The 24,784-nt window shown below is 43.6% G+C and overlaps 1 long non-coding RNA gene across 3 annotated transcripts; it reads right to left on the minus strand.

Annotated features, from left to right (window-relative positions):
* Positions 1-1,288: 1,288 nt before the first annotated feature.
* LOC135322424 (uncharacterized) lies at positions 1,289-22,279 on the minus strand. 3 transcript variants are annotated; one of them, XR_010382992.1, is made up of 5 exons: positions 21,630-22,279; positions 18,590-18,713; positions 7,881-7,968; positions 6,529-6,672; positions 1,289-1,509 (listed from the first exon to the last, which is right to left on the minus strand). It is a non-coding gene; the product is annotated as an uncharacterized LOC135322424 (long non-coding RNA). The 3 variants fall into 3 exon arrangements; XR_010382991.1 differs by lacking the exon at positions 7,881-7,968; XR_010382993.1 differs by lacking the exons at positions 18,590-18,713; positions 21,630-22,279 and adding an exon at positions 8,659-8,908.
* Positions 22,280-24,784: the final 2,505 nt, after the last annotated feature.

A 24,784-nucleotide genomic window follows, 5' to 3' on the forward strand; every position in this document is an offset into this window, starting at 1 on the left:
GTAACAAGTTATTTTATGGTCAGGAATAGGCATGAAACTTCTTTAGAAACACCACTGAGGAGGGGTGGGTATGTCACTCATTTTCACTGGTCTTTCTGATGTGATGAAAACGTTCTGGAATAATAATTGTTGCACCACTGTGAATATGCTAAAAGTTGCTGAATTGTACCATTTAAGTGGATGGACTTCATGGTGTGTGAACAATATCACAATAAAGCTGTTATATGAAAAATTATTTCTTGACAATTATTTTTCCCTCTATACTACTAGTCTGCCCCACGATTTAAGAAAAACAAAAAACCAAAACAAACCAAACTGTGCCAGGAGCTCTTTAGGACTGCAATGTCCCTGGGTCTCCAACGCCTCTGGTGGTGCTGTTCCTGTTAACGCACCCTAGCTGGGCTGGGCTAGTTAGGGACTGTAACTATCTTTTTAAAATCGACGGTTACACGTTTCACACTGGGAGTGGGAAGGAAGGAGCATGTCACAACCTCATGCCTTCAGCTCATTTTTAACTGAACCAAGCCCTGCTTTCAACACTGTAATCCCTGGCACTATAAAAACACGTGACATCAACAAGCACCGCCATCATAACACCTGAAAGTGTTCAAGGTACTTACCTGGGGCAGAAACACTGAGGGAGGAGACAGAAGCTCGCTCAGCACTGAGGATCCACTTTCCCGACTCCACCAGAAGCTGGGCTTTACAGCCGGAGGCTCTCAGCCCAGGGAGCAGCGCCCACGCCGCTGAGCTTGTCCTCAGGGAGCAGGAAAGGAAGAGCAGGGCAGCCCCGGGGTCGCGGGGCAGGGAAAGCGGGCGGGGGGTTGGTGGAAACGCGGGCTGCAGCCCTGCTCGGAGGCCAGCCCCAGCCCCAGCCGCCTGCCCCCGTTCGGGTCCGCAGACCCCGCCCGCCCGGGACACAGCCCGCCCAGGGGCGGGGATGGGCCGGCGGCCGAGGAGAGGCAGCCCGGGAGGAGAGGACTCGCGGGCGGGAGAGGGGAAGGGGACGCCAGCAACGGACTGAGGCGGGCCCGGCTGGGTGAGAGGCTGCAGGTGCACACCTGGCCATGGACAGGTGTGGCCGGGGCGCCGGGGTAGGTGGCGCGGGCAGAGGGGTCTGGCCAGAGCAATTCAGCTGAACACAGGCTGACTGGCGCCCTGGGGGGCTGTGACATGCCGACCGCCCTCCCGCAGCCGCCTGACCCCTTTCCCGGAAGCCCCCCTCCTTGCACTTCCACAGCCAGAGGCCCCGGCCCCGGGCAGGAGCTAAAGGCCTACCGGTCGACAAAGCTAAGAAGACTTTGGGGCCGATCCCCGGCTCGGTGCTGGAGCTTCCAACCCGCGGTCCAGCTGGCACCGACTGCCCATGCGCAGGAGGGCCAGCGATCCACTCTGGGTTCTGCGAGAGAAGGTGGGGCAGTGAGGGAGGAAGAAGATGGGAGGGGGAGGAGAGGAGGGGAAAAGTGGAGGGAGACAGATGGACCGGAAGAGCAGAGAAAAGGGATGGATCTGGAGAGGGGAGGGTCGTAGCGGAGATGGAGAGAAAAAGCTTAACCTCTGGGGGCACCCCGAAAGAGGCTGCAGTACTGACTCTGTACCATTCTGTTACCCTTCAAGGCCCGCAGCTCTTGTTTTACCTCTCTGATCCAGCCCTCCATCCAATGCTTCTGCAGAACCCCTATGGGTATCACACCCATTGCCCCCACGCGGAGCTGGGTTTTCTGTTGGTCTGGGAACCAAGCACCCGCAGGTGTTGTCGCTCATAACTACCTTGGGAAGAGTACCTATTCCCCTTTTACACGCTGGGAAACAGGCAGGCATGATCTCTGCCTTACTTCCACTCTCCCAGGTGTTGGGCTGGTGGGGAGCGGGGTGGTACAAGATCAGAGCCCCAGACAGAGCAGACTGCCTGAGTGTTGGTGCACAGTCCCCATCCCTCCTGGGTAAACCACACCCCACCCTAGTGGAACCATCAAGGGCTCACAGTAGTTCCCTGGGTGTGGGAGAGCTATCCTCATGTAAAGGAAAAGCCCAGCTGGGCAAACAAGCTAAGTCACAAATCTAAGTGTGATAAGTGTCAGTTTACTGATCTAAATTCTGCTGGGCTAACTCGTAAATCTGAAGTTTAGTATCAGTTTACTGGGCTAACAAGCTAACTCATAAATCCAACCTCAACAGGTGTCAGTAACGTGATCTATTACAAGTTGATAAGCTCCAGTGTACTGATTCCTTGCTTTTTGTTGTTTGAGCCTTATTGGCTAATACCCCTTACTTGTAATTAACCCTTTAAAACCTCATGTGCATGTCTTGGAGTTGCTCAGAAGTTCGGAGCAGAAGCCCCTCTGAGCCCGCCAGCATAATAAATCTGAGTACTCCAACCCTCCCAGTGGTGCTTGTTTCTTGGCTGGCCTGTTGTTTCCATAACACTCAGTTCCAGTGCCCGGCTTGCTAGGTATATAGGAGTGCTACCAAATCCAAATTCATTCTCCTCAGTGCAGGACAGGCCAATAAGTTGGGAGACCAGGTGTTGGGGCAAGGAATAGCAAGTCTCTGTAGACCTAGATGGCAAACTAATGTCCTGGAAAACCATCTCCCCAAGTCAGAATTCAGGCTCCTTTCCTACGTGCTTGGTTGTTGCAATCTTCCTAGTGTAGGAATTCCTTGTTGTTAGAATCCTTTGTTCTTGCAGCTATCTGCCTGGGTCAAATCTCTGTAAACCTCCAACAAAACAAACGTTATTTTTTATTCTGTAATTTGTTATCATTTTATGAATGAAAAAGTGTTAAATATCCTTAAAGGTCAGAGCCTTCAGAATAGGCTCTTCTGTATATTTCAGGCTCTAAGCAACATTGTTTTACAAGCAAGATGAAGACTAGGAGACAGAGCATAGGGTTAAAGTCAAAGTAACAGATCTAATATGGAGTCAGATTTGTTCTGTTCTATTACCCGGGCAGAAGCCACTTGAGGATTTAAATCCCTTTAAGTTAAAAATAACTAAAACTGTAAAGGAATTTACATACATAGTTGGGAATGTGCATACCATATCTGGGAAAGCATCCAAAGGATAGTAAACAGTGGCATCTCCAGGGAGGGCTGGAAGAAGAAAGGATGAGGGTAAACTTCTTTCACTTGTGTATTTTTGTGCTCTGTTTGAATTTTTTTTAACCATTTGCATGTATTTCTTTTTTAGTTAAAAAAAAAATGTGTAATGGAGCAAAGGAGTAATTAGCTCAGCAAATACAGCAGCCATGGAATCACTGAGTCATCACTTTTGACTTAAGCCAGGAAGCATTTATTGACTCTCTCCAATGTGCCCAGTGCTGTTTTAAGACTTCTTTTACTATTATTATTTATTAATATTATTACTATTATTATTATTATTCTTATTTTTATTTTATGAAATAATAACAAGGTATCCCCCACCCCTGCCCATGGCTGGTGGGAAACCAACTGAGTTTTTATTGAGTTGTTTTCCAAGGAGTAGAGATGAGTTATAAACTGAACACTTCTTCAGGGCAAAACAGGCGGAGTGGTTTTACAGCACTCCAGACAGCTATGAAGGGTTTTCAATAAAGGTGCCCAGAGGCTGAGAGAGAAAGCCTCCAGGGCCCTACAAAAAGCTGCCCAAACTGCCTTCTCCATGGCACTACTGAAGTAGGAAAGAACAAATCTGACTCCATATTTGATCTCTTCCTTTGACTTTAAGAAAACCACGTTAATACGCTCCGGTCTTTTCATGGGTTATGATGTCACAGAGGAGACGGACAGGTCAACAAGGGACCACTCTGCCGTGATCACTGAGCCGGGGAACGGGATGGGCGGCAAGATGTATGACGCAGCCATAGCAGTGCCCGTGCTTCTAGGCAGGTAACCAATGTCGCCTCGACAAGGTGTCAAATACTTGTGCCCACGTCCTAATCACCTGACGTGTATTAAAGAGAAATGGAAACCTATAAAAGTCCAATACCCTTGGTGGGTACACCGTCCAAAGAGCAAAGTCACAGTTTGACAACTGGCCATCCCGGCTCCCTGGGATTCATTCTTGGAGAACCTAAGAAACCACTCCTCTGTCCTTAAGAAGTGCTGCATATTTGTCCTATCTTTGGCTCAGGGATGGAGCATGTTCAAATGAACTTTAATGTCTGCACAGATTTGATTGTCTGTCTCCAGTTTCACGTGTCCATTCTAAAGAGGCCTGAGCTAAGTCCATCCTCCGTAAGATCTATTCCCTCCAGTGACTACTCATTGAGCCTGCAATTAAAAGCCAACTGAACAAGACTGTCTGTCCTCAGCTAAAAAGTTCACCCACCCTTCACTGCTTTCTTAATCTCCTCTCCTGGCTAATTGCAACAGACTAACACCTCCCTCTACCAAGCTCCCCAACTACGTCAGTTTTTCTCCCCAAAGAGAAAGTAAGGTCCATAAATGGGGAGTCAACTCCATAGTCACCTCTGAATTCCTAGCATATAGTAATGTTAATAAATAGAACTATGATTATGGCTTCTTTCCTTTAAAACATTTCCAGTTATTTGAATGAGACCTTGGAAGAGAGGTGTTTGCCGTCCAGTATCTTCATCCACAAGACTCTGGAGGCCTTTTTCGGAATGGCTGCTCACTGATTCATTCAAACCACAGCTTCTCATTCCAGGAGTAGCTGTGCTTCTCTGCCAGGAGTTTGTGGTCACTCTCATTCCAGAAGAGCTTTAAACTATATCCTTACTTTGGATTTGTAATTTTTCCCCTCTTCCAACAAAATTGACTTTCCTTACTGTCTTGTCTTGAGGAATATTTTTTCCTAGTTCATCCTTTAGTAAACCATGCTTCTCGGAATGGGCTTGGCCTTACATATGATCAGTCATCCAACTCCCAGTGTGAGAGGCTTCGAGCTCACCTGCTGCCCTACTGTCAAGGCAACTGAAACTCAGTACAGGAGCCAACAGGCACCCCAGGGCTTCTAAGGCTCATGTAACACCCAGAATCCCTGCTTTCTGGTTTGTCTTGGCTTCTGAGGATTTCCCCTCACTTTCTTGACAATTAGCTGTGCAGCTTGAAAGATGAGGAAGGAAGGTTTTATTTCTTAATCCGCATTTTAAGAAACTTGTGTAATGAAGGTTTTCATAAGTTTCTACAACCCTCCATTGCCAAAACAGAAAACACACTAGATATTTTCTATGTTTAGCTATCATGTGTATTTTTCCTTTTGTTTTCTTAACTGCAAACAGACATCTTTTAATTAAAAAAAATTAAGGCCCCAAATAGGAAAGAGAAAGGGCATACAAAATTAAAGGGCAAAGACAGAAAAATGATAAGTACTCTACAAGGTTAATATAATACTTACTCTATGGATCAGATCAGCAATTCTCAGTAACAGCTAATTGAAATATGACCATGAGGTAAAAGGTCTCTCTTGTCAGGATATGGCTAATAGAAATTAGAATTAAATCAACAAACTAAAATTCTAAGTCTGGCAAGGTACAGAAGGCTACCAGCAAAATGTGTCGTCTTCTGGAAAGGAGGGAGGCTCAACAGCTCTTTACAGTGGAGCCTGAGCCCATGGGAGGTCGGTGAAGTGAGCTCTGTAAGTACCCAATTAGCAAAGTGGGTGATGAATAAAGAGACTTGAGCTTTGATGACAGAGATGATACTACTATTCACTTGTCCTGTAAAGTATGTCTTCACGTTCAGTGATCACTACCTCAGCGTCCTCAGGGATTAAGATTATAGGAAAATTCACAGCCTGGGCCCAGACCTCCTCTTTGAGCTCGTGACACTGCACTTAGATGTCGCAAGGGCAACTCCAACTCCACCTGCAAAGAGCTGACTTCATGGTGATCCTCCCATAGCAGTCCTGCCCAGGGCCCCTGGTCGGGGGGCAAGGTCTCTCTGCCTCTCCCAGCTCAGGCCCATCACTCACAGATGTGACTGGACCCCTCCTTCAGGGCCCAGATTTCCTCAGTCACCGAGTCCCTCCACCCACACCTGTCCTACCAGATACTCACTGGCACTCACTCAGCACTGACGCTGTGCTGGGTACCATGCTGCACACTGTGCACACGTTATCTCACTGGATCTCCACAGCAGTCCTGGGAGGTCGGTACATCACTGCATTTATTGATTAGATAAATTGTTTCTCTTCCTTGAGTGCGTCATCCAAAGTGACACGGCTACTGAGCCACAAAACTGGGACTGAAAACCACTTGAAAATTCTACACTCCTACACCTGGCAGCCACCCTAATCTGACTCATCACATCACCTCCTGCTGAGCCTTCTAAATGTTTCTAAGCATTCTACAAGACAAAAGTGATCTACGAGAGCACCCCACTCCCCTACTTAAAATCTGTCAATGACTGTCCACTGCCCTTAGGAGAAAGCCCCACCGGGCCTGAGCACAGCCCAACGGCCCGGCATCTGCGTTCCCTGCGCGGCATCGCCGCCTCACCCACCACGCAGCTCTACACTGGCTGTGTCCAGGACAGGGATGCTGACTCCGTACAACCCGGGGCTCGTCTCAATCGATCAATGATCACCTTCTTCAGTGTCCACCTTCTTCACTGCTGACTCTCAGAAAAATGTTTTCTCAGGATGAATCAATATCTTTTTCCTTACAACTTCCCGTCATTGATAATGAGCTCCACCCAAAAGAGAGAAGACTTAATTCTCAGTCTCCTTATCTGTAAAGTGAGAATAACAAGAAAATATGTGAGGTTTTAAGAGAAATAATATTCATGTGAGGCTGAGGGACAATTCCCAACATACAGTAAGTACTCAATATGTGCTTACTTATTATTAATAAGAATATAATGCATTCCAGCAACCTTAACTCAATGTTTTATGGCTATGTCCAACAGACTACAGACACACTGTTGGACGAACCACTTTGAGCGGATCAGCACAAGCGTACTGGGAAAGGTAAGCGCTGACTCCGGTTACAGCTGCAGCCACCCAGCACTACGGGGCGGGGGCAGTTTCTCAGACTATTACATGTTGCTTGAGCATTTAATTGTCACTAATGAATAAAGACAGGTTTTCTTTAGTCAAAGCTCCTGAAACATAAATCTTCAAAGATTGATGCAAATTAGATTTCAAGTACAACACTCTCTCTAGAAATTATTTGATAATAGTCTTAGCTCCTCTGCACATCAAAAGAGCATGTTCTTAATATATCTGACTACACCGAAAGTGTTGTTTAAAAGAAATTAAGATGAAGCCATCCTAAATAAGCTCTCATTATCATCTTCACAAAGCCCCACCCAAGGGTCTCATTTCTCACTTCCACATAGGTGTTCAGGTAGCTTAACCTGGGTCTTGGTTTCTTATAACATGGGGGTGGGAAAAGTTGTGGATAGATTTATGTTGCAAATATAAACCTAGGGTAGTTGCTGCGTAGAAATCCTAGAAATAAACAAATTGATATATAGTCCTACCTCAAGAAGCTCAGACTTTCCATTTACAACAGCATTAAAAATTAAAAGAGAGATACATTTAACAAAAATTTACAAGATTTGTACATTGAATATTTTGAAGTATCACCAAAACATTTTAAAAGATCTACATATATGGAAGACATCTCATGTTGATGGAATGGTAGACAATATTGTTAAAAATGTTAAGACTCCCCAAAGTGATTTACAACTTCAGTGGAATCCCTATCAAAATTCCAGCGGACTTCTTTGCAAAAATTGAAAAACTTATCCCAAAATTCATATGGAAGTGCAAGGGGCCCAGGACAGACAAAGCAATCTTGAAGAAGCAGAGCAAAGTGGGATGACTCACTTTAAATTGTACTAAAAAGCTATAGTAATAAGTCAGTATGGTACTGGCATAAGTTTGGATAAATAAATCTATGAGACACAATAAAATCCCAGGGGGAAAAACTTACATTTACAGTCAGTTTTCCACAAGGGTGCCAACAACACTCCATGGAAAGAATAGTCTTTTCAACAAATGGTGCAGGGAAAGCTGGGTATCTGCAGGCAAAAGAATGAATCTGGAATCTGTACCCCCATATTTTATATAACAAATAAAAATTAATTCAAAATGGATCAGAGACAGAAACGTAAAAACTAAACCTATAAACTTCCTAAAAGAAGACACAGTATAAATCTTTGAGGTCCTAGGATAGGCTTTGGTTTCCTAGATACAATACGAAGAGCACAAGTGATAGAAGAAAAAAGCAGATAAACTGGACTTCATCAAAATTAACACCTTTTTGTTACAGAGGACATCATCAAGAAAGTGAAATGACAGTGGAAGGGGGTATCTCAACTGATAGAGGGCGTGCTTAGCAAGAAAAATAAAATAAATCAATACATCTAATTACCTAACCTGTAAAGAAATTGTTTTAATGTTTAAAAGAACTAAAGTGAAAGCACAATCTGCAGAATAGGAGAAAAATTTTACAAAGCATGTATCTAATAAGAGACTAGTATTCAGGATATATAACAAATGCTTACACCTGAACAATACAAAGAAAATCGACCCAATTTTTAAAATTTCCAAGGATTTAAAAAAATACACAAACGGCCAATACGCATATGAAAAGAAGCTCAGCATCAGTAGCCAAATCAAAATGAAAATGAGATCTTATTTTACAACCACCAGGATGGTTATAATCAAAACATGCACAATAACAAGTGTTGTTCAGTAGGCAGAGATACCTCATATGTGGCCAGTGGAAAGGGACAATGGTGCAGCTTCTTTGGAGAAGTCTGTTGTTTCCTCAAAAGGTTAGAGTTATATGGCTCAGCAATTTCACTCCTACATGTAGAGTCATCCCTTAGTATCCTCGAGGGGTTGGTTTCAGGAACCCCCCATCCTGGATTCCATAATCCAAGGATGTTCGAGTCCCTTTACAATCAGCCATCTGGATCCATGAAGTGGAAACTACAGATATGGCGAGCCAACTGTACAGCCAACAGAATGAAAACATATTCTCACAAAAACTTGCACATCAATATTCATGGCAGTATCATTCAGAGTAGCCAAAGATTACAAACAATATCCATCCATCAATGAACGGATAAACAAAATTACCAAGAATAGTCCCACAAACTTTTGGTCATTGAATCTTTGACAAAGGAGGTGAGAACATACAATGGAATAAAGACAGCCTCTTCAGAAAATGGTGTAGGGAAAACTGGACAGCTGCATGTAAATCAATGAAGTTAGACTACTCCCTCACAGCATACACAAAAATAAATTCAAAATGGCTTAAAGACTTAAACATGTAGACTAGACACTATAAACCTCTTAGAAGAAAACATAGGGAAAATATCTGGCATACATCTCAGCAATGTTCTCCTAGAGCAGTCTACTCAAGCAATAGAAATACAAGCAAAAATATACAAGTGGGATGTAATTAAACTTACAAGCTTTTTCACAGCAAAGGAAATAGTAAGCAAAACAAAAAGACAACCTATGGAATGAGAGAAAATATTTGCAATAAATGAGACTGACAAGGGCTTAATTCCCAGAATATATAAACAGCTTTTACACTTCATAAGAAAGAAAAACAAACAACTCAATCCAAAAATGGGCAGAAGACCTAAAGAGACTTTTCTCCAATGAAGACATACAAATGGCCGATAGGCACATGAAAAAATGCTCAATATCATTATCAGAGAAATGCAAATCAAAACTGCAATCAAATATCACATCTCGCCAGTCCGAATAGCCATCATTCAGTAGTTCACAAACAATAAATGCTGGAGAGTCTGTGGAGAATAGGGAACCCTCCTACACTGTGGTGGGAATGCAGTTTGGTGGAGCCATTGTGGAAAACAGTATAGAGGTTCCTCAAAAGACAAAAAATTGACCTCCCATATGACCCAGCAATCCCACTCCTAGGCACATATCCAGAAGGAACCCTAATTCAAAAAGACACCTACACCCCAATGTTCACAGCAGCACTATTTACAATAGCAAGACATGGAAACAACCTAAATGTCCACTGACAGATGACTGGATAAAGAGGTTGTAGAATATATTTACAATAGACTACTATTCACCATAAAAAAATAATAAAATAATGCCATTTTTAGCAACATGAATGGACCTGGAGAATGTCATTCTAAGTGAAGTAACCCAGAAAGAGAGAGAAAAATACCATATGAGATCGCTCAAATGTGGAATCTAAAAAAAAAACAAAAAAAGAAAAAACAACCAAACAAAAAGATAAACTTATCTACAGAACAGAAACTGACACAGAGACATAGAAACCAAACTATGGTTACCAGAGGGGAGAGGGTGTGGGAAGGAATAAATTGGGAGTTCAAGATTTGCAGATAGTATGTATAGAGTAAACAGCAAGTTTATACTGTATAGCACAGGAGAATATATTTAGTATCTTATAGTAACATGTTGAAAAAAATATGAAAATGGATACAGGTATGTTTCTATATAAATGAAGTTTTGTGCTGTACACAAGAAACTGATGCAACATTATAAACTGACTAGAATTCAATGAAAATATTTTTAAATAGACAAAAACGAAAAAAAGAAAAAAGATATTATCAAATCAAAAGAATAAATTACTGATTGAGGCTACAACATGGATGGACCTTGAAAGTTTATACTAAAATAAGCCACACACAAAAGGGCAAATAGTGCCCTTTTAGGTGAAATGCTCTAAGCGTTTATTGTACTATTCCAGTATATTTTCTGGAGTTTTGAAGTCTATCAAAATCAAAATAAAATGTATTATTCATTAAAAACATAAAATGATTCCTCACAGGGGGCTTTAATTATTAAATGCAGAAATGCATGTAAAGCTCCTGGAACAACAATTTGCATGTCCACAGAGAGTCACTTTTGTCACTGCCACTCAGAGGGTGGTGCCAGCGCTGATGAGGGCTGCCTCCACTCGCTCCCCTGCAGAGAGGAGTGAGGGCCTGGGCTCTGACAGGAAGGGTGACCATGAACATGGGTTAGACAGAGCCACTCCCGAGACTCTGCGTTACCCAGCTTTCTTAAACAAACTGCTCCATCTAACATAAACACGCTACAGGGATGGATCTTACAACACAGGGAATATAGCCAATGTTTTACAATAACTATAAATGGAACATAAAAATAAAAATTGTGCAACTATTGTACACCTGAAACTTATATCATATTGTAAATCAGCTATACCTTTATAAAAAATTAAAAAATAATTTAAAAATTTTATCACTTTAGTATTCAAATCGGTTTTTAAGTAACTACTAAACAGCTTAGAAAGTATAAAATATTTAAGTGTGATAAGTTTATTTACATATTTATTTACTTTCAGCCTCCTGCTAAAAGAGAAATTAAACAATATTTTTAAACACAGCTTAACAACCATAACAACAAAAAGACAAAAGTGAGAGTGAAGACAAAATGGAGATTGAATACTTAAATGAAACCAGGGGAAGGTAAAGTCATAAAAATGAATGCCATGAAGTTAGGGTAAGTGTTAAAGGCCGACTAGAAATTCAGCTGTAAGATTCTTGGCAGCTAAAGCAAAAAGTAAAAGATGATGTGATGGGTGGTTGATCTCAGTGGTAGAGCGTGTGCTTAGCGTGCACGGGGTCCTGGGTTCAAGTGCCAGGGCCTCCACGAACAGATAAATACACCTAATTACCTACCCCCTAAAGAGCCCCAAAGAAAAGAAAAAGAGAAATTTGTTTCCTAAAAAAACCTGATATTAAATTTAGATTAAATACTTGAAAAAATAAAAGTAAAATAGAAAAGATGAGTGACACAAGCGATAATGCCCGTGAGATCAATCTGCAGTGGCTGCTGGCACGTCCCCATGTCCCACGTGGGAAAATCTGAAACATCCTTCTCACCACTCAGAGTCATCCTCAGCCCACACCACCCCTCCCCCTGTTAAATGCAGGAGCACGGGTAGGGCCCGGCCTTTGCTCTCTCTGTGTCATCACAGTGAGACAGGATGGAAGGGGGCAGAGCACAGCCATTCAAGGAAGGCCACAGCAATTAACATCAAAATGGTGAAGGATTCAATCCCCAATAGGCCTTGAGGCTCAAGATGAAGAGATATAACTTCTAGCAGAGCTTGAGCTTCATTATACACCCATTGTAATAGTAACATGGTGAATAACATGCCCCAAGGCACCATGGCCATCCCAAGGCTAGCCACAAAAGGTCACAGTGTGGGAAATGGCCAACTCCCTGGGAATCCCAGCCCCTTGCCCTTAGGCTGCTCAGTCTACTTATTAGCATATGAAACAACCAAGCCCAAGAAAACGAGCAACACAGCGCCACCTCGCGGTCACCACTCTCTCTCCCTCTTCAGAGAAGGCCCACACTCTGTCTGTGGAGTGTGTACATACTTTTAATCTGAGCACCCGAACCCCACAACTCGTGGCCTTTCTCTTGCCTTTCAATGTGTCTCTGTGAATAAATCTACCATTACTCAACAGTGGCTTGCTTTGAAATCTATCCTGCATGAAGCCAAGGACCCACGTCTGGTGGGGCACATTCCAGGGGCTCAACAAAAGCCTGGGACACAGCCCTTCTCATGCCCCACATCTGTATTCTTGTATCAACAGGACTGGGATATGAAGGGAGTTCTGAGGCCCCAGCTAAGGGACAGAAGCAGCCCCCAGGGCTCAAAATGGCGGGCAGCCCCTCCCCCAGCAGGGGCCCTGAGGTCGGCCCTGTTCTCTGTGGTTCCCTGTTGTGCTGACCCCCTAGCCAGACAGCGTTCTCCTAGGCCTGTCCCCACAAAACCCTTCTCTCCAAAATAAAAGCACATCATGTCACAGTCCTCTTATTCTACCAGGAAGTTTTCAGCGCACTTGTCCCTTCCCTAGTAAAGAATCTATCTGTCCTCCCTCCCATCCCACCACTTCTTTCTTTGTGAGAACTCGGTAATCCTCACATACCATCCTGAACGCAGCTGCCTTGCTAGCTGTGACCGAGATGCTTCAGTCTCACACAGCCTGCGTCCTTTCACTTTCCCCTTTCTACCTTAAAAAGCCTTTCCTGAGACTCCCACCCCTCTGATTCTGAACTTCACAAAGTGCTGAGGTTGCAGTCACTGTATGCATACCTCCCAGGTTTTGGCTAGTTTTCCTTCGCAAGATCTTAACTAAGGAGCTGCATCAAGAAGTTTAAAGAGGCTATTCTTACATCTGAGCTGTGGAGCCTGCATAAAATTTAAATGGCTTTGAAGAGAGAGTTAACAAGGGACAGAGAGGCCGCAGGTCCTAGTCAACAGTGTCATGAGGCAAAATGTTCTTCAAAGGCTCAGAGTGGCTTCTGAACACGGAGTCGGCAGGGAGGAGATGCCAGGCAGTGAGTGGGGTGAGTGACACTGGGTATGCTTCCCCAGCTGGGGAAAAATTGGATTTTGTTCTAGTTTTCCAAACAATTTCTGACTACCTTTTTCTCTTATTGTCACATACCATTTCCTACGAATTAAGAAAAATCAATGTCAGTCATTTGCACCACTTGGTAGAAGCTACAAGATATCATTCACAGGGCTGGGATATAACAGCCACACCAGTCTAGGTTGAAAGACCAGTGGGGGTATTTCCAAAGTAATCACGGGCATGCAACAAACTCCCCAGCTTAATTACCTCATCTCAAATGTGAGGCCAATAAAACTACCAAGGAAAGTGCGTTATGATTATGGCCAAAATCTGTTTACTAGGTAAGTGCCCGTAAGAGCTGCCGATGAATGGGGAATGAGTATGATCAACGAGGCCAAGTCAACCTGGTCACACGCGTCCTGCCTTCCTGCGTTGGTGCAGGACCGGAGTTTGTTTAGCTGAGATGAACGCCCCCAGAGCAGCCCCGAAGGGAAAGCTCCCAGCTCTGCGTGGCGAGGTGTGTTCCTTTCCTTCTCAGAGCTGATCACACTTTGCAGTCGTCTGTTTTTACATTTATCCCCTTAGTACCTGCCTCCCTTCCGGAGTTTTGCTTAAGCAGCACAGGTCCAGGTTTGTGTTGCTGCCTACTGGATATTCTGGGCTGGGAGACAGGCGACCCCACGTCTGGCTCTGGGGCTGAACGGAGAGGGCAGAAGGCCCAGGGGCCCATGCTGAACCGAGGCCCCAGCACCCAAAATTATGGTCTGACTTTGGGCAAATTACACAGTCTTCTTTACCCTGAGATTCCTCATCTGTCCATGAAAATAACTGCCCATGGCATATAGAGTTTCAAGGATTAAAGGAAATCACCAAATTCACAACCTATTCAGGGGCTACAAGTGCATCCTCAACAGGCACATGCTACCTTTACAGCTGTGACACACGCTAAGCGGGACAGACAGACACAGTGAACACTGCTAAGTGCCTGTTTGTTAAGTGTTTCATGAGTGTTATAATACTGTTTACAACTTACAACAAACCCAGGAAGAAACGAATATTATAATGCACATTTCACAGATTCACCAACAGGTTAAGGGAGGTTACACTCTAGTCCAAGGCCCTTTGGTGAGGAAATGGCGATTTAAACCTGTATCTGAGCCCAGGCCTGGGCTACATCTCTCTCCAATCCACCTGCCCAATACACAAGTTTGCACAGGGCAGCTCTTAAATGCAATGTGTGCCACCGTTTGTCAATGATTGTTAGTTACCATAAACTGCTCTCAGAAACCGCTACAGAAAAGACAGGTGGACCCACATCCCTACCAACAAAGTAGAGGAATTCTGCCTTGCCTTCTCCTGTAATGTGCAGAAACCCTTCCCTACACCACCAAATTCAAATGTATGCTTCATCCGTGTTTATGTTTGCACACGGAATATTAAAGTAGAAGGTACCTGCAGTAATTCTATCTCGATTCCTTTCCAAGTTTCCAGATTATCCACAATCAGTCTGTGAATGAAAATGCTACAATGTGAATGAAAATACTGCAACCATGTCAGTAAACAAATAATGCTGAAACCAAGTCATCAGCGGCTGCCGCCATCCCCCAGCGAGGACAGGCCTGAAGACCAGCCTCTACAGCCACTCACAACAGTGCCCTCTTAACAGAATGAGAATAAGAAAAGACAGGATACTTGCCCTAGATAGCTAGGTGCTTGTCTAAAGAATGAATCCAGTGAGCCCAAATGATACATAGAAAATCACTAAACTCTTTAACTTGACATACCTGGCTTTCTTTAGATAACAAACAATGTTTTATTGTTCCAACTACCTGGTCTTTGTTGTAAAGTTCCTATATATCCTAGCTCCTCCCCAACCTCTTGGGAGCAGTCCCTCAGAGCGATCTCAGAGGCTGTCATCCCGGCTTGAGTCCTCCCGCCAAATAAAGCATAACTCTAAACTTTCAGGCTACAAATTTCTTTCAGTCGACAAGTCCCAGAATAGACACAACTCATCAATTCTGTAATGGAACACACTGGTTCAGGAACCAAAAGCATGTTCTAGTCCAGGAAAACTACGGGACCCTCTTTCTTCCTGTCATTATACAATCCCACCAGAACTCATTAATTTGCTGTCTGCTCATCTGGCAACCAAACTCAGAGAAGAGTCAACTCAGCAGAGTGCCGTGCTGGGGAGAACACCCCGCAGCAGAATGGCAAGCTGCCTGCCCTCCCGCACACTCTGCTGACGCCTAGTGTCCTCCGTGGAGACCAGGCCAACAGAGCTATTCCCAACAGCTGCAAAGTCCCACACGTTAAATAAAAGCGTTTTATTTTATACGATATGTTACGTATATAACCATCTCTGAAGACAGCTTTGCAAGAAGCCCAAAGCTTCAACATTAATCTGCAAAGGCAAATGCTGCCCCCAAGGGAAAACAAGTCTTAAAACGATGCTAAGGCCTCCAAAGTCCTCTCCAGGACCATCAATCAAACTGCCTGCAGGCCTACAGCCGCAGGCGGCTACATGTCTGTTTTTAAAGCAACCCCTTCCTGCCGTCAGGTGCTACAATGTCCCTGTACGCCCTCCCATCTGAGGGTAAGAGCAGCCAATGCAGAACCTTGCAGGGAAGCACTGACAAGACTGGACAAAGAGGATCAGAGCTAAACTAAGCCTTCTGATGACACGAGCTTGTCACTGTGTCATTTTACAGATGAAGATATATAGAGATAGGTGGGGTGACCTTGCTCAAAGTCACACAGCTAATAAGTGGCAAAGTCTGTAACACAGCTACACCCTCCGGTGTGACGCCCACCCTGGGACGCCCACAGGGTTCTCTCGTGCCTGCCGAACCAGTCCTTTACTGTCACTCACAACCCACCACAGGGTCTGACACTAGCCTGCCTTTTCAGCCTCTTCTCCCTCTAGTTTCTCAGAAACAAGGCTGCTCGGGACACTGTGTGACTTCCAGCTCCCCAAACCCTCCGTGCTCAGGGTGGTCTTGCCTGTGCATCCAGCACCCTGCTCAGAGGCTCTTCCTCCCCTGCAGGAGGATGTTTCCACTCTCCGCAGGGACACCCCCTCAGGGAAGCCCTCTTTTCGCCCTCAGCATGGCAGGTGTCCCAGACCACATCCCGAGCTGCACCATTAGGACTGCGGGTGCCCAGGTTTGCTAGTCAGAGCAGCAGCCTCAGAGCCAGGGTTTATGCCCGGGTCACCCTGCAAACCTACTGCCCGCCACACAGCCCCCAGCCAGCAGGTCACCTGGAAGTCGCAGCAAGTGCCCCACCCAATCCCGAAGTCTCTTCATTTGCCAGCACCGCTGGTGACTGGTCTCCAACCTTTGGTCAGTTTTGCACAAAACAGCAGCTTCCACTGTGAAGCAGGGGGTTTTCTCTTCTGCTCCCCATCCTTACTGGAAACGTCAAGGGAAACCGAAAGGCCTTTTCTCAAACCTTTTCTGATGACACCCTCCCACCCACAATATTCACATGCTCAAGAGCTTTGGGTCCACGTGGTTTTGTTTCCCATACGCTAAGTGGCTCAAAACACTGCGGGATTCTTTCTCTTTTGAGAGTATTTGTTTGTACTGAGTTTATCGGCTTTAATCAGTTTTTGTGTCTCCCTTCAGTGTCCCTAGCAGTTGCCACTTCTTACTCCCTTCAGCAGCCTCCCTCCCAACATCTAGTCTAGGAAATCAGCTGTGATGAGGGGCCCGGGGGCAGTCACAGAAGATGCAACTAAGGCACAGAGAGGCGACATAATTTGCCTGAGAAGATCAGCTTCAAGCCCCAACACTGTGTGTCACGTCCCTCTGTTTAACACTTATGCTAAACTAGTTAACTTTTGATAGATTATGGTTGTAAACAGATGAGGTATCAAAATACATACAAGGACACACATCAACTATATGATGTTCATTAACTCCACTATTTTGTTTCTATTTATTTTATTTCTGTTAAAAAAAATTAGGAACCTCTGCAGTCAATATAGCAAAATGTTAATGGGTTTTAAATCCAGAATGTAGAGGCGTAAGTGTATCATTACTCATAAGTATTTGTATGCTCACAAGACAAAATGACTTGAACGTCTCTCTCCCCTCCCCCTACTCGCTACTGGCTCTCACCTGAGCTCCCAGACCACACATCGAACAGCCTTTCACTTTACACACGGCTGAACTCATCAGTTTTCCCCCAGAGCTCCCTCTGCAGCTTTCCCTCCTCAGAGCACAGCAGGACCATCACTTACCTCATTAATCCACCCAGAAACCTGGGCCTAACTCCATCCTACCTTCACAGACATCATTCATCCTTTCCTTTTTACCATCTAAACATGCCTAAAGTCTGTTCGTTTTTTCCCAGTGACTGTCCTACTGACTGTCCCACCGCTCAGGTGGAAGCCACCAACACTGCACACCTGGACTCACGAGTCTCCCAAGTGGCCCCACAGCCGCTCTCCCATACTAGACACAAAAGGGATATTGTCACTCCCGTGCTTTTATGACTCTTTTCAAACCTACTGTTCTTAGAAGAAACTCCAAGTTTTTCACCTGGTGAAGGTGTTTGCCATGAAACTTTGAGCTCAGGAACGGCAGGACCTCCTTCCTTCTTGGCCCTCCCCTTTCCCCAAGGCCCAGCCCTCTCCCCCTCAGCCCCGCCCTCTGGCACTGAGCTGGCTCAGGAGGACCTGCTGAGCTACACCAGCCTGTATTCTAACCCTGGTCTTGAGTTCTTAGCAAACTGCTTCACTTATCCATAGAAATCCAAGGTAGATTAGAAAGATTTTAGATGTTGAGCTAGACTATTGATTTGGGGATTTTGCACTAGCAACCTGCAAGTACATGTTCTAATGATTCTGTCTTCTTAAAACCACACCCAGGTTTTAGTAGTATTTGTGGAATGTCTTCGGAGTAAAAGGGACTGTACTTTAACAGACTATATGTTTTATAAAATGAACAACACGGACAAGGTCACAAATGGAATCGCCTCACAAGTGACAGAAGACAGGTGAGAGGCACAAAGCAACAGGTCTTAAAGATGGTAAGAGCAAAGTTGTTTCGCCAACCCCCCAAAAATTCCTGAAAGAACCAAAAATTCTGAATTTTGAAAGTAAAAGGCTATCATATATAGAAATAAAATAAATGATCTTCTTCATCAGTGTTTCAAGATCTGACTCCAGATATTTTAGCAGGCCATACTGAATCCTAGCACAGAAAAATCAGATGGACTTGTGGTGAGTAAGTTCCAGGAAAACGGCAGTAATTCCTCCACTTTTGTAAAGACATACACTCACCTGCCGAAGGTGAATGTAGAACGCATTCTGGAGAAATTTGGAAGCTTCCAGGGTCCGCTTCTGAATGGCAAGTACATGGACAGCTTGGGAGCATGCTTCTAACTCAGTCACCGGCATTCTTACACTGCAGGGGGAAAAGGAGGCCCTCAGTCGAGAGCATAGATATTCCTGTCGTGTCTCCCAGGCCGCGCCTCGGGGACTCAGTGCCCTGCAGCAGCCCGGCCCCAGGCGAGGACACGCAGCGTGGCCCACCCAAGCATGAGGGGAACTGTGCTTGAGAAATCCCATCCCCGATGGGGGCAAGAGGGGCTGGTGGGGTTGAGTGAACCTATAAATGCCCACAGAAATATGCCTGCATTCATTCAAGTGATACAAGCAACAGTAGCAGGCTATTTAACAAAATTTCAATTTTCAGCGGAAATTTTGCCATTCCTTTCCACTTGTCCCCTGCACTCTGAGACAGGCTTAGGCTTTCTCACACCTGAAACTCTGAAGCAATAGTTGTGAAGTAATTTTACTTTGTTGCAAGTGTCCTCGCTCCCCGAGTCACTGTGTCTGTCCTCTCTTAACACAGTCGGATATCTTCCTGGATCTCTACCTGAGTTCCTTTCTCCTCCTCCTCAGATCCTGAGATAAAGGACAAGTGAAGACACATGACCAGAAAAGGCACTGTGGACTTGATTGAAATCCACAGTGGCCCCCTAGCTGAGTGTTGCCCACCCCTTCCCTTCGATACTCAAGTTTCTGCCCAGGGTGACATCCAGCCCAGAGAGGTGGCCCAATTAAAAGCTATGTGGCTTGGGCATGGGGACAGGTGCAGGAGCTGGTTCCGGGGCCAGGCCCCTCCCCACGTCTGCTCCCCTCTCCCCCGAAGCCACGCTGCCAAGCACTCAGGCTCCGTGATCTGATGTCCTTCTCTTCTACTCTACTCCAAACCCTTTTCCTTTTCCTTTTTTCCCTAATTATCCCCAGCTGGAGTGATTTTTCAATCGCAGTATCTAAAAAATTTCCTGCAGCGGAAAATGAGGTCTCCAGATATCAATGCCCATATGCTGGCTCCTAAAGAGAGCTGCTGGCTAGGGGGACCCTCAACAACACTCACGGGGAATCAGACATGTTCCAGGGTCGGCCACCCCCAACAAGAGTTTGCTGTGACCCCTATGCCCGCACAGCATCCCTGCTCACAAAAATATAGTTGGCCCACTTATCGGTTATTAAGAAGCAAAAATACAAAATTGCTCATGTTTCTTACTAAAATTATCTATGAAGCAGAAAAGGGAATTGTAATAGAAAAGAACAATTTTGACCCCATGTTAGGTCTGTTCCTTTGGCTTTAAACCTGTGCCCTGTTTTCTAGGCTCAGACTTGCTATCTCTGCACCATTTGTAAAAGAAGTTGCCTTTAGACTGAAATATCCAGGACAGCCTCTTCTCCTGGCCGTGATCTTGAAGGATGCTAACTAATCTGCACTTACGTAGAGATGGCAAGTTGCAAAATAGAGAATTACTTTGTTATATTTTTGGAGGTTTTACAGGGGCAACATGATTTGATCCACATGGACAGCTGCAAGAACAGCGGATTCAAAGGACAAGCAATTCATACAACAAGAAGTTTCCACCAACCAACTGCAGCCCCGCCCCTTTTTAGTATAAAAATAGACTCAGTTCTGACTTGGGGAAGATGGTTCTCCAGGACATCAGTCTGCCATCTTCTGGGTCTGCCAGCTTTGCAAATAAAGTCACTATTCCTTGCTCCAACACCTCATCTCCCAGTTTATTGGCCTGTCATTTGGTGAACAGAATGAGTTTGGACTCGGTAACAAAATGACTGCATTGGAGGTAGTATGTCTCCACTCTTTCCTCGTTTCCAATATGTAACATGCACATTATTTATGATCTAGTGCAAATAATTCATCAAAGACAACCACAAAAAGAAACTATACTCACCCAGCTATCAACACTGAAGTCAAAACCTGTCAATTTTATATGCTGTTTAAGAACACAACCAAAAAACCTAACATAGGGAGTCGATTCCACGGAAATAAAATTATTTCTACTCCTTCAAAACTTTTTCTTTTCTTTTCTATTTTATTTTGTTTTGCTTATTGAAAAGAAAATAAATTCAAATCATTTTATTTCACGTATTTTTGTTATAGCTTCATACTTTAAATACTACAAAAAGACTTAAATTGCAATAAAAATTGTTCATATATTAGTATAAAGATATATACACAATCAATGGGGATTAGGAAAGGAATGGACATTTACTAAAAATCCACTGCAATCCAGTCTTTTACAAGCATATCATGGAATATAAGCTCTATTATCCAGGGAGCCTCACCCACATTCTCACTACTGAGTCCCTTAGTAATCAACCACTAAGTCACCAGCATAGAACCATGTGATCAGTATTTTAGTAATAAATGAGGGAATTAGCTCATTCAATTCTAAAACAAAAAACCTAAAATAAATACTGAACTTATTTACAGATATAGAAAATTTGTCCCCAAAAAAGTAAAGTTTCTTCCTCAAGGTCACAAAGCTAATAACTGGTAAAGGTAAGATTTGAACTCATCTGCCTGATTCTAAAAACTAAGGTGGAAATCCCATTCGACTGGGGAGTGTACAGCTGCACAGCCTATCACCTTATCTTTGTTCAGAGCTGGCCTTAGACAGCCTGAGACAGCACCCCATTCCTGTGGAACTCGAGGACAAATGATAACAATAAGGATTTTATATCCAGCAGTTTCTTAGGTCTCATATATATAAAGTGTCTGCAGGTCAGCAGAAAATCTCTGGGAAACATGAGTGGGTCCAGAACTTTTTGCTGATTAGAAACTCAATCTATCAGGATAGAGTGTCCTTCCCATGAGAGGCCACATGTACATAAACTAAAGGCAGCTGAACAATGGAAACTAGCAAGACCCCGGAACTCAAGCAAGGATCCCTGCCATCCCCCACCCAGTTGCCTCTTCATCCGCGTGGACATGAAGACAGAAGACCCGGGTTCTTGTCCAAGTTACACTATCATAGATTCTCACCCATAAAAAGGTACGACTCTATGCTGTCGTAAGTCCTTTCCAACTCAAATATGATGACACCAATATCTCAGCAGAATATCTATGTCTCCAATTCCCCTCTTCTAATAGGAGTCTATTTCTGTGGACACAAAGCAGAAATCCAATTTAAAAATCCATGCAAGAAGCCAGGCGAATTTCTGCTTAAGAGACTTTGCTCTCACTCTCAGTGAATGAAAACTCAGAAAAAGTGGTCCTTCTCCCTCAGCAAATGGGAGGTAGCCTGATTGTGTGTGTGTGTGTAAATCAAATATAATCATGTCTGGGACGTGTACAGATTATATTTAATTTCACTGTAATTTCATGGGGATGAGCCAACATTTAAAGTAATTTGAATGTAGTGATCTGAGACAGACTCAGTCTCTTTTGGTGGAGGAGGTGAAAGGGGAGAGTAAAGGAGGAAAGAGGTAAATGAAGCAAAGAAGTAAGAATACTGCTAGGGAAAGGCAAAACATTAAATTTGTTCCTCATTGCATCACATACAAATTAGGGACTGGCTTTCCCCCGATGTCTTATCGAGCACTGAGTTGCAGAAGAAGAGGCGACAGCCCATTTCTCACTGAGATTGTGACTGTACGTGGCATCTTATAGACACAAATCATTTACCCTGAGCAAACACTGTAGCAGCAGGCTGTAATTCTCCTGTTTTGAGAGACAAGAAAACAGGAGTTCAAAGCGGGTAGATAACTTGACAAAAGTCAGAGGACCAGTAAACAAGAGAGGATGAATTCAAACTCAGATCTGAATGCAGAGTCTCATCTTCCCACTCCCAGGGCTGGAAAATCCTTAACACACAGGCTCCCAAGCTCCCCTGCAGTGTTCCTGGCACCAAGCATTTCCCATGGTAATGGTCTCCAGTTCTCACAGACACAGCGCTCTGTGCAGCCAATGACCTTGATCAGACCTTGATCATCTACCTGCCACGCCCACCAGGCTTCACCATACAGGCAGGAAAGCTGGCTTTCAAGTGCAGACAAAGCCACCCTTGGTCTAACCTGTGCTCTTCTGCAGCTTCTCCAGCCTAAAGGCAGCCATGAAAGTGCTCACAGTTTGTACGTGAGACACACTACCTCTCTCCATCTGTGTCCCCACCTATAATACTTAGCTATGAACATTTTGAGAATCTTGGAAAAAAATTTTTAAAAACAGAAAAGAAAGGATTCTGGAACAAGTACTTAATACTTACAATTTTAAATGACAAGTTACAAAGTAAGTATTGACAAACCGAATCTTCCTTTCTAAATGTCAGTTTTAAGCATTTAAAAATATAATAGCAAAAAATTCTCACTTACAAAATTAACAAAAACATAAACAATAATCTGGAATAAATTCAAAAATTATGCCCATATTCTAAATGGAGAACTTCAGGACTGTACTGAGGGTTAAAGTAAGAGGTATGAATGTAGAGACATAAAAATATTGCATGGAGAAAAGCAGTTTTGTAAAGATGTAAGTTCTCCTAAGAATAATTCAAAACTTACTAAAAAATCCCATGAAAATTCCAATCTGATTTTTTTTAACTTGAACAAAATATTTTGGAATTCTTCAGGAATAATAAAGTCATAATACTTGACAAGAAAATTTGGGATGGAAGAAAAGAATCAAAAAAAGTCACACTGCCAGTTATTAAATAAATTTTACAATATGTAAGATATGGTGCTGGAGTAAGGAAAGGAGATTGACAGAAGGGAACCATGAGCTCAAAAAGAGACTCTAGTCTATGTAAGTAGTTTGTACAGGTGGGATTTCAAATCAAAGGAAAAATTATGAATTCGATAATTGTCCTGGGACAGAGAATCACCTGGAAAGAATAAATTCCATTCCTGTCATAATGACCACAAGATAAATTGCAGATAGCGATGTAAATATTAAAAAGTACTAGTAACAGCAAATACAACTCTTTGCTCTTATTAACTCAACTTCTCCTCATTATAACATGTACTATTATAATCTCCATCTTTGAGATTAAAAAAACCTACAGAAGAGATTTATTCCATTATAAGAGAGTATTTCTAAGAATAATGTCAAAGATAAAACCCATAAGGAAGACATTTACTATCCTAAGAATAGTTTGAGCCACAACAAAAATCAAAAAACTTCCTGAACAAAATGAAAGGAAAGAAATGACAAGAAAAAGCTCTGTGATACATGTTGATGAATTCACGAAGTTAATTTTCATAACATACAAAAAGCTGTCACAAAGCAACAAGAAGCTCCCTCACTTAAATGTGGGCAAAGGACAAAAGGAATCATTCATTTTAAAAAAGTAAAATGGCTAATGAGTGAAAAATGCTCAAAACTTCACTGGTCATCAAATGCAAACAAAAACAATGAAAAAGCACTTTTGCTTATCATATTGGCAAATATTTTTAAGATATTCTAGCTAGTGTCCATCTGTGGGAGAACAAATCATGAGCGACTATTTCAGGGGATGACATATCAATGGATTTGTAAGCTCTGAAAAACGTACATACACACTGACTCAACTCCACTTCCAGGAATCGTTTCCTTTAGGAAAAAAAAATCAGTCCAAAAAGATGTACCCATCAGGGCATTTACACAGCACTGTATACAAAGGTGGGAAGAAAAACTGAAGTGAAAACATATCCAGCGATAGAGAATTGGTTACATAATTAATTGTGCATTTTTTCATTCCCCAATGGAGAAGGAATTTCTAGTCACTTGAAAGGAGTCTGTGATTAATGTAAATGTCACATCCAGGGACTAAATTTCCAGAAGCCTTAACTAAAGGAATACACATACAAGATCACAGGAATGTCTGTAAAAGAAGGATGCAACTCAAACATTCTTTCTGACAGTGGAAAATGGAGAAAACTTAACTGTCCACCATCAAGACAATGATGCGGTAAATCAAGGCGAGCTGCGGGCGCTGAGGGAGCCGGCGTTTCGCCGTGGTCCAGGGCCTTGTCCACAGCACTCTCCCACCAAATGTGTCCGTGGACAAGAGACGACACCCGCACATCAGGAGACCCCTCCAATCTATCTGAAAGTGCCGGGTGAGTCTGGAGTGGGAGGACGTCCATGATATACCCCTGAGTGAATAAAGCGAGCTGCAGAAAAACATATAGTATGGTCTCATTTTTAAATAAAGCATATAT

This window comes from Camelus dromedarius, chromosome 11 (assembly GCF_036321535.1).
Source record: "Camelus dromedarius isolate mCamDro1 chromosome 11, mCamDro1.pat, whole genome shotgun sequence".
Lineage (NCBI taxonomy): Eukaryota > Metazoa > Chordata > Mammalia > Artiodactyla > Camelidae > Camelus > Camelus dromedarius.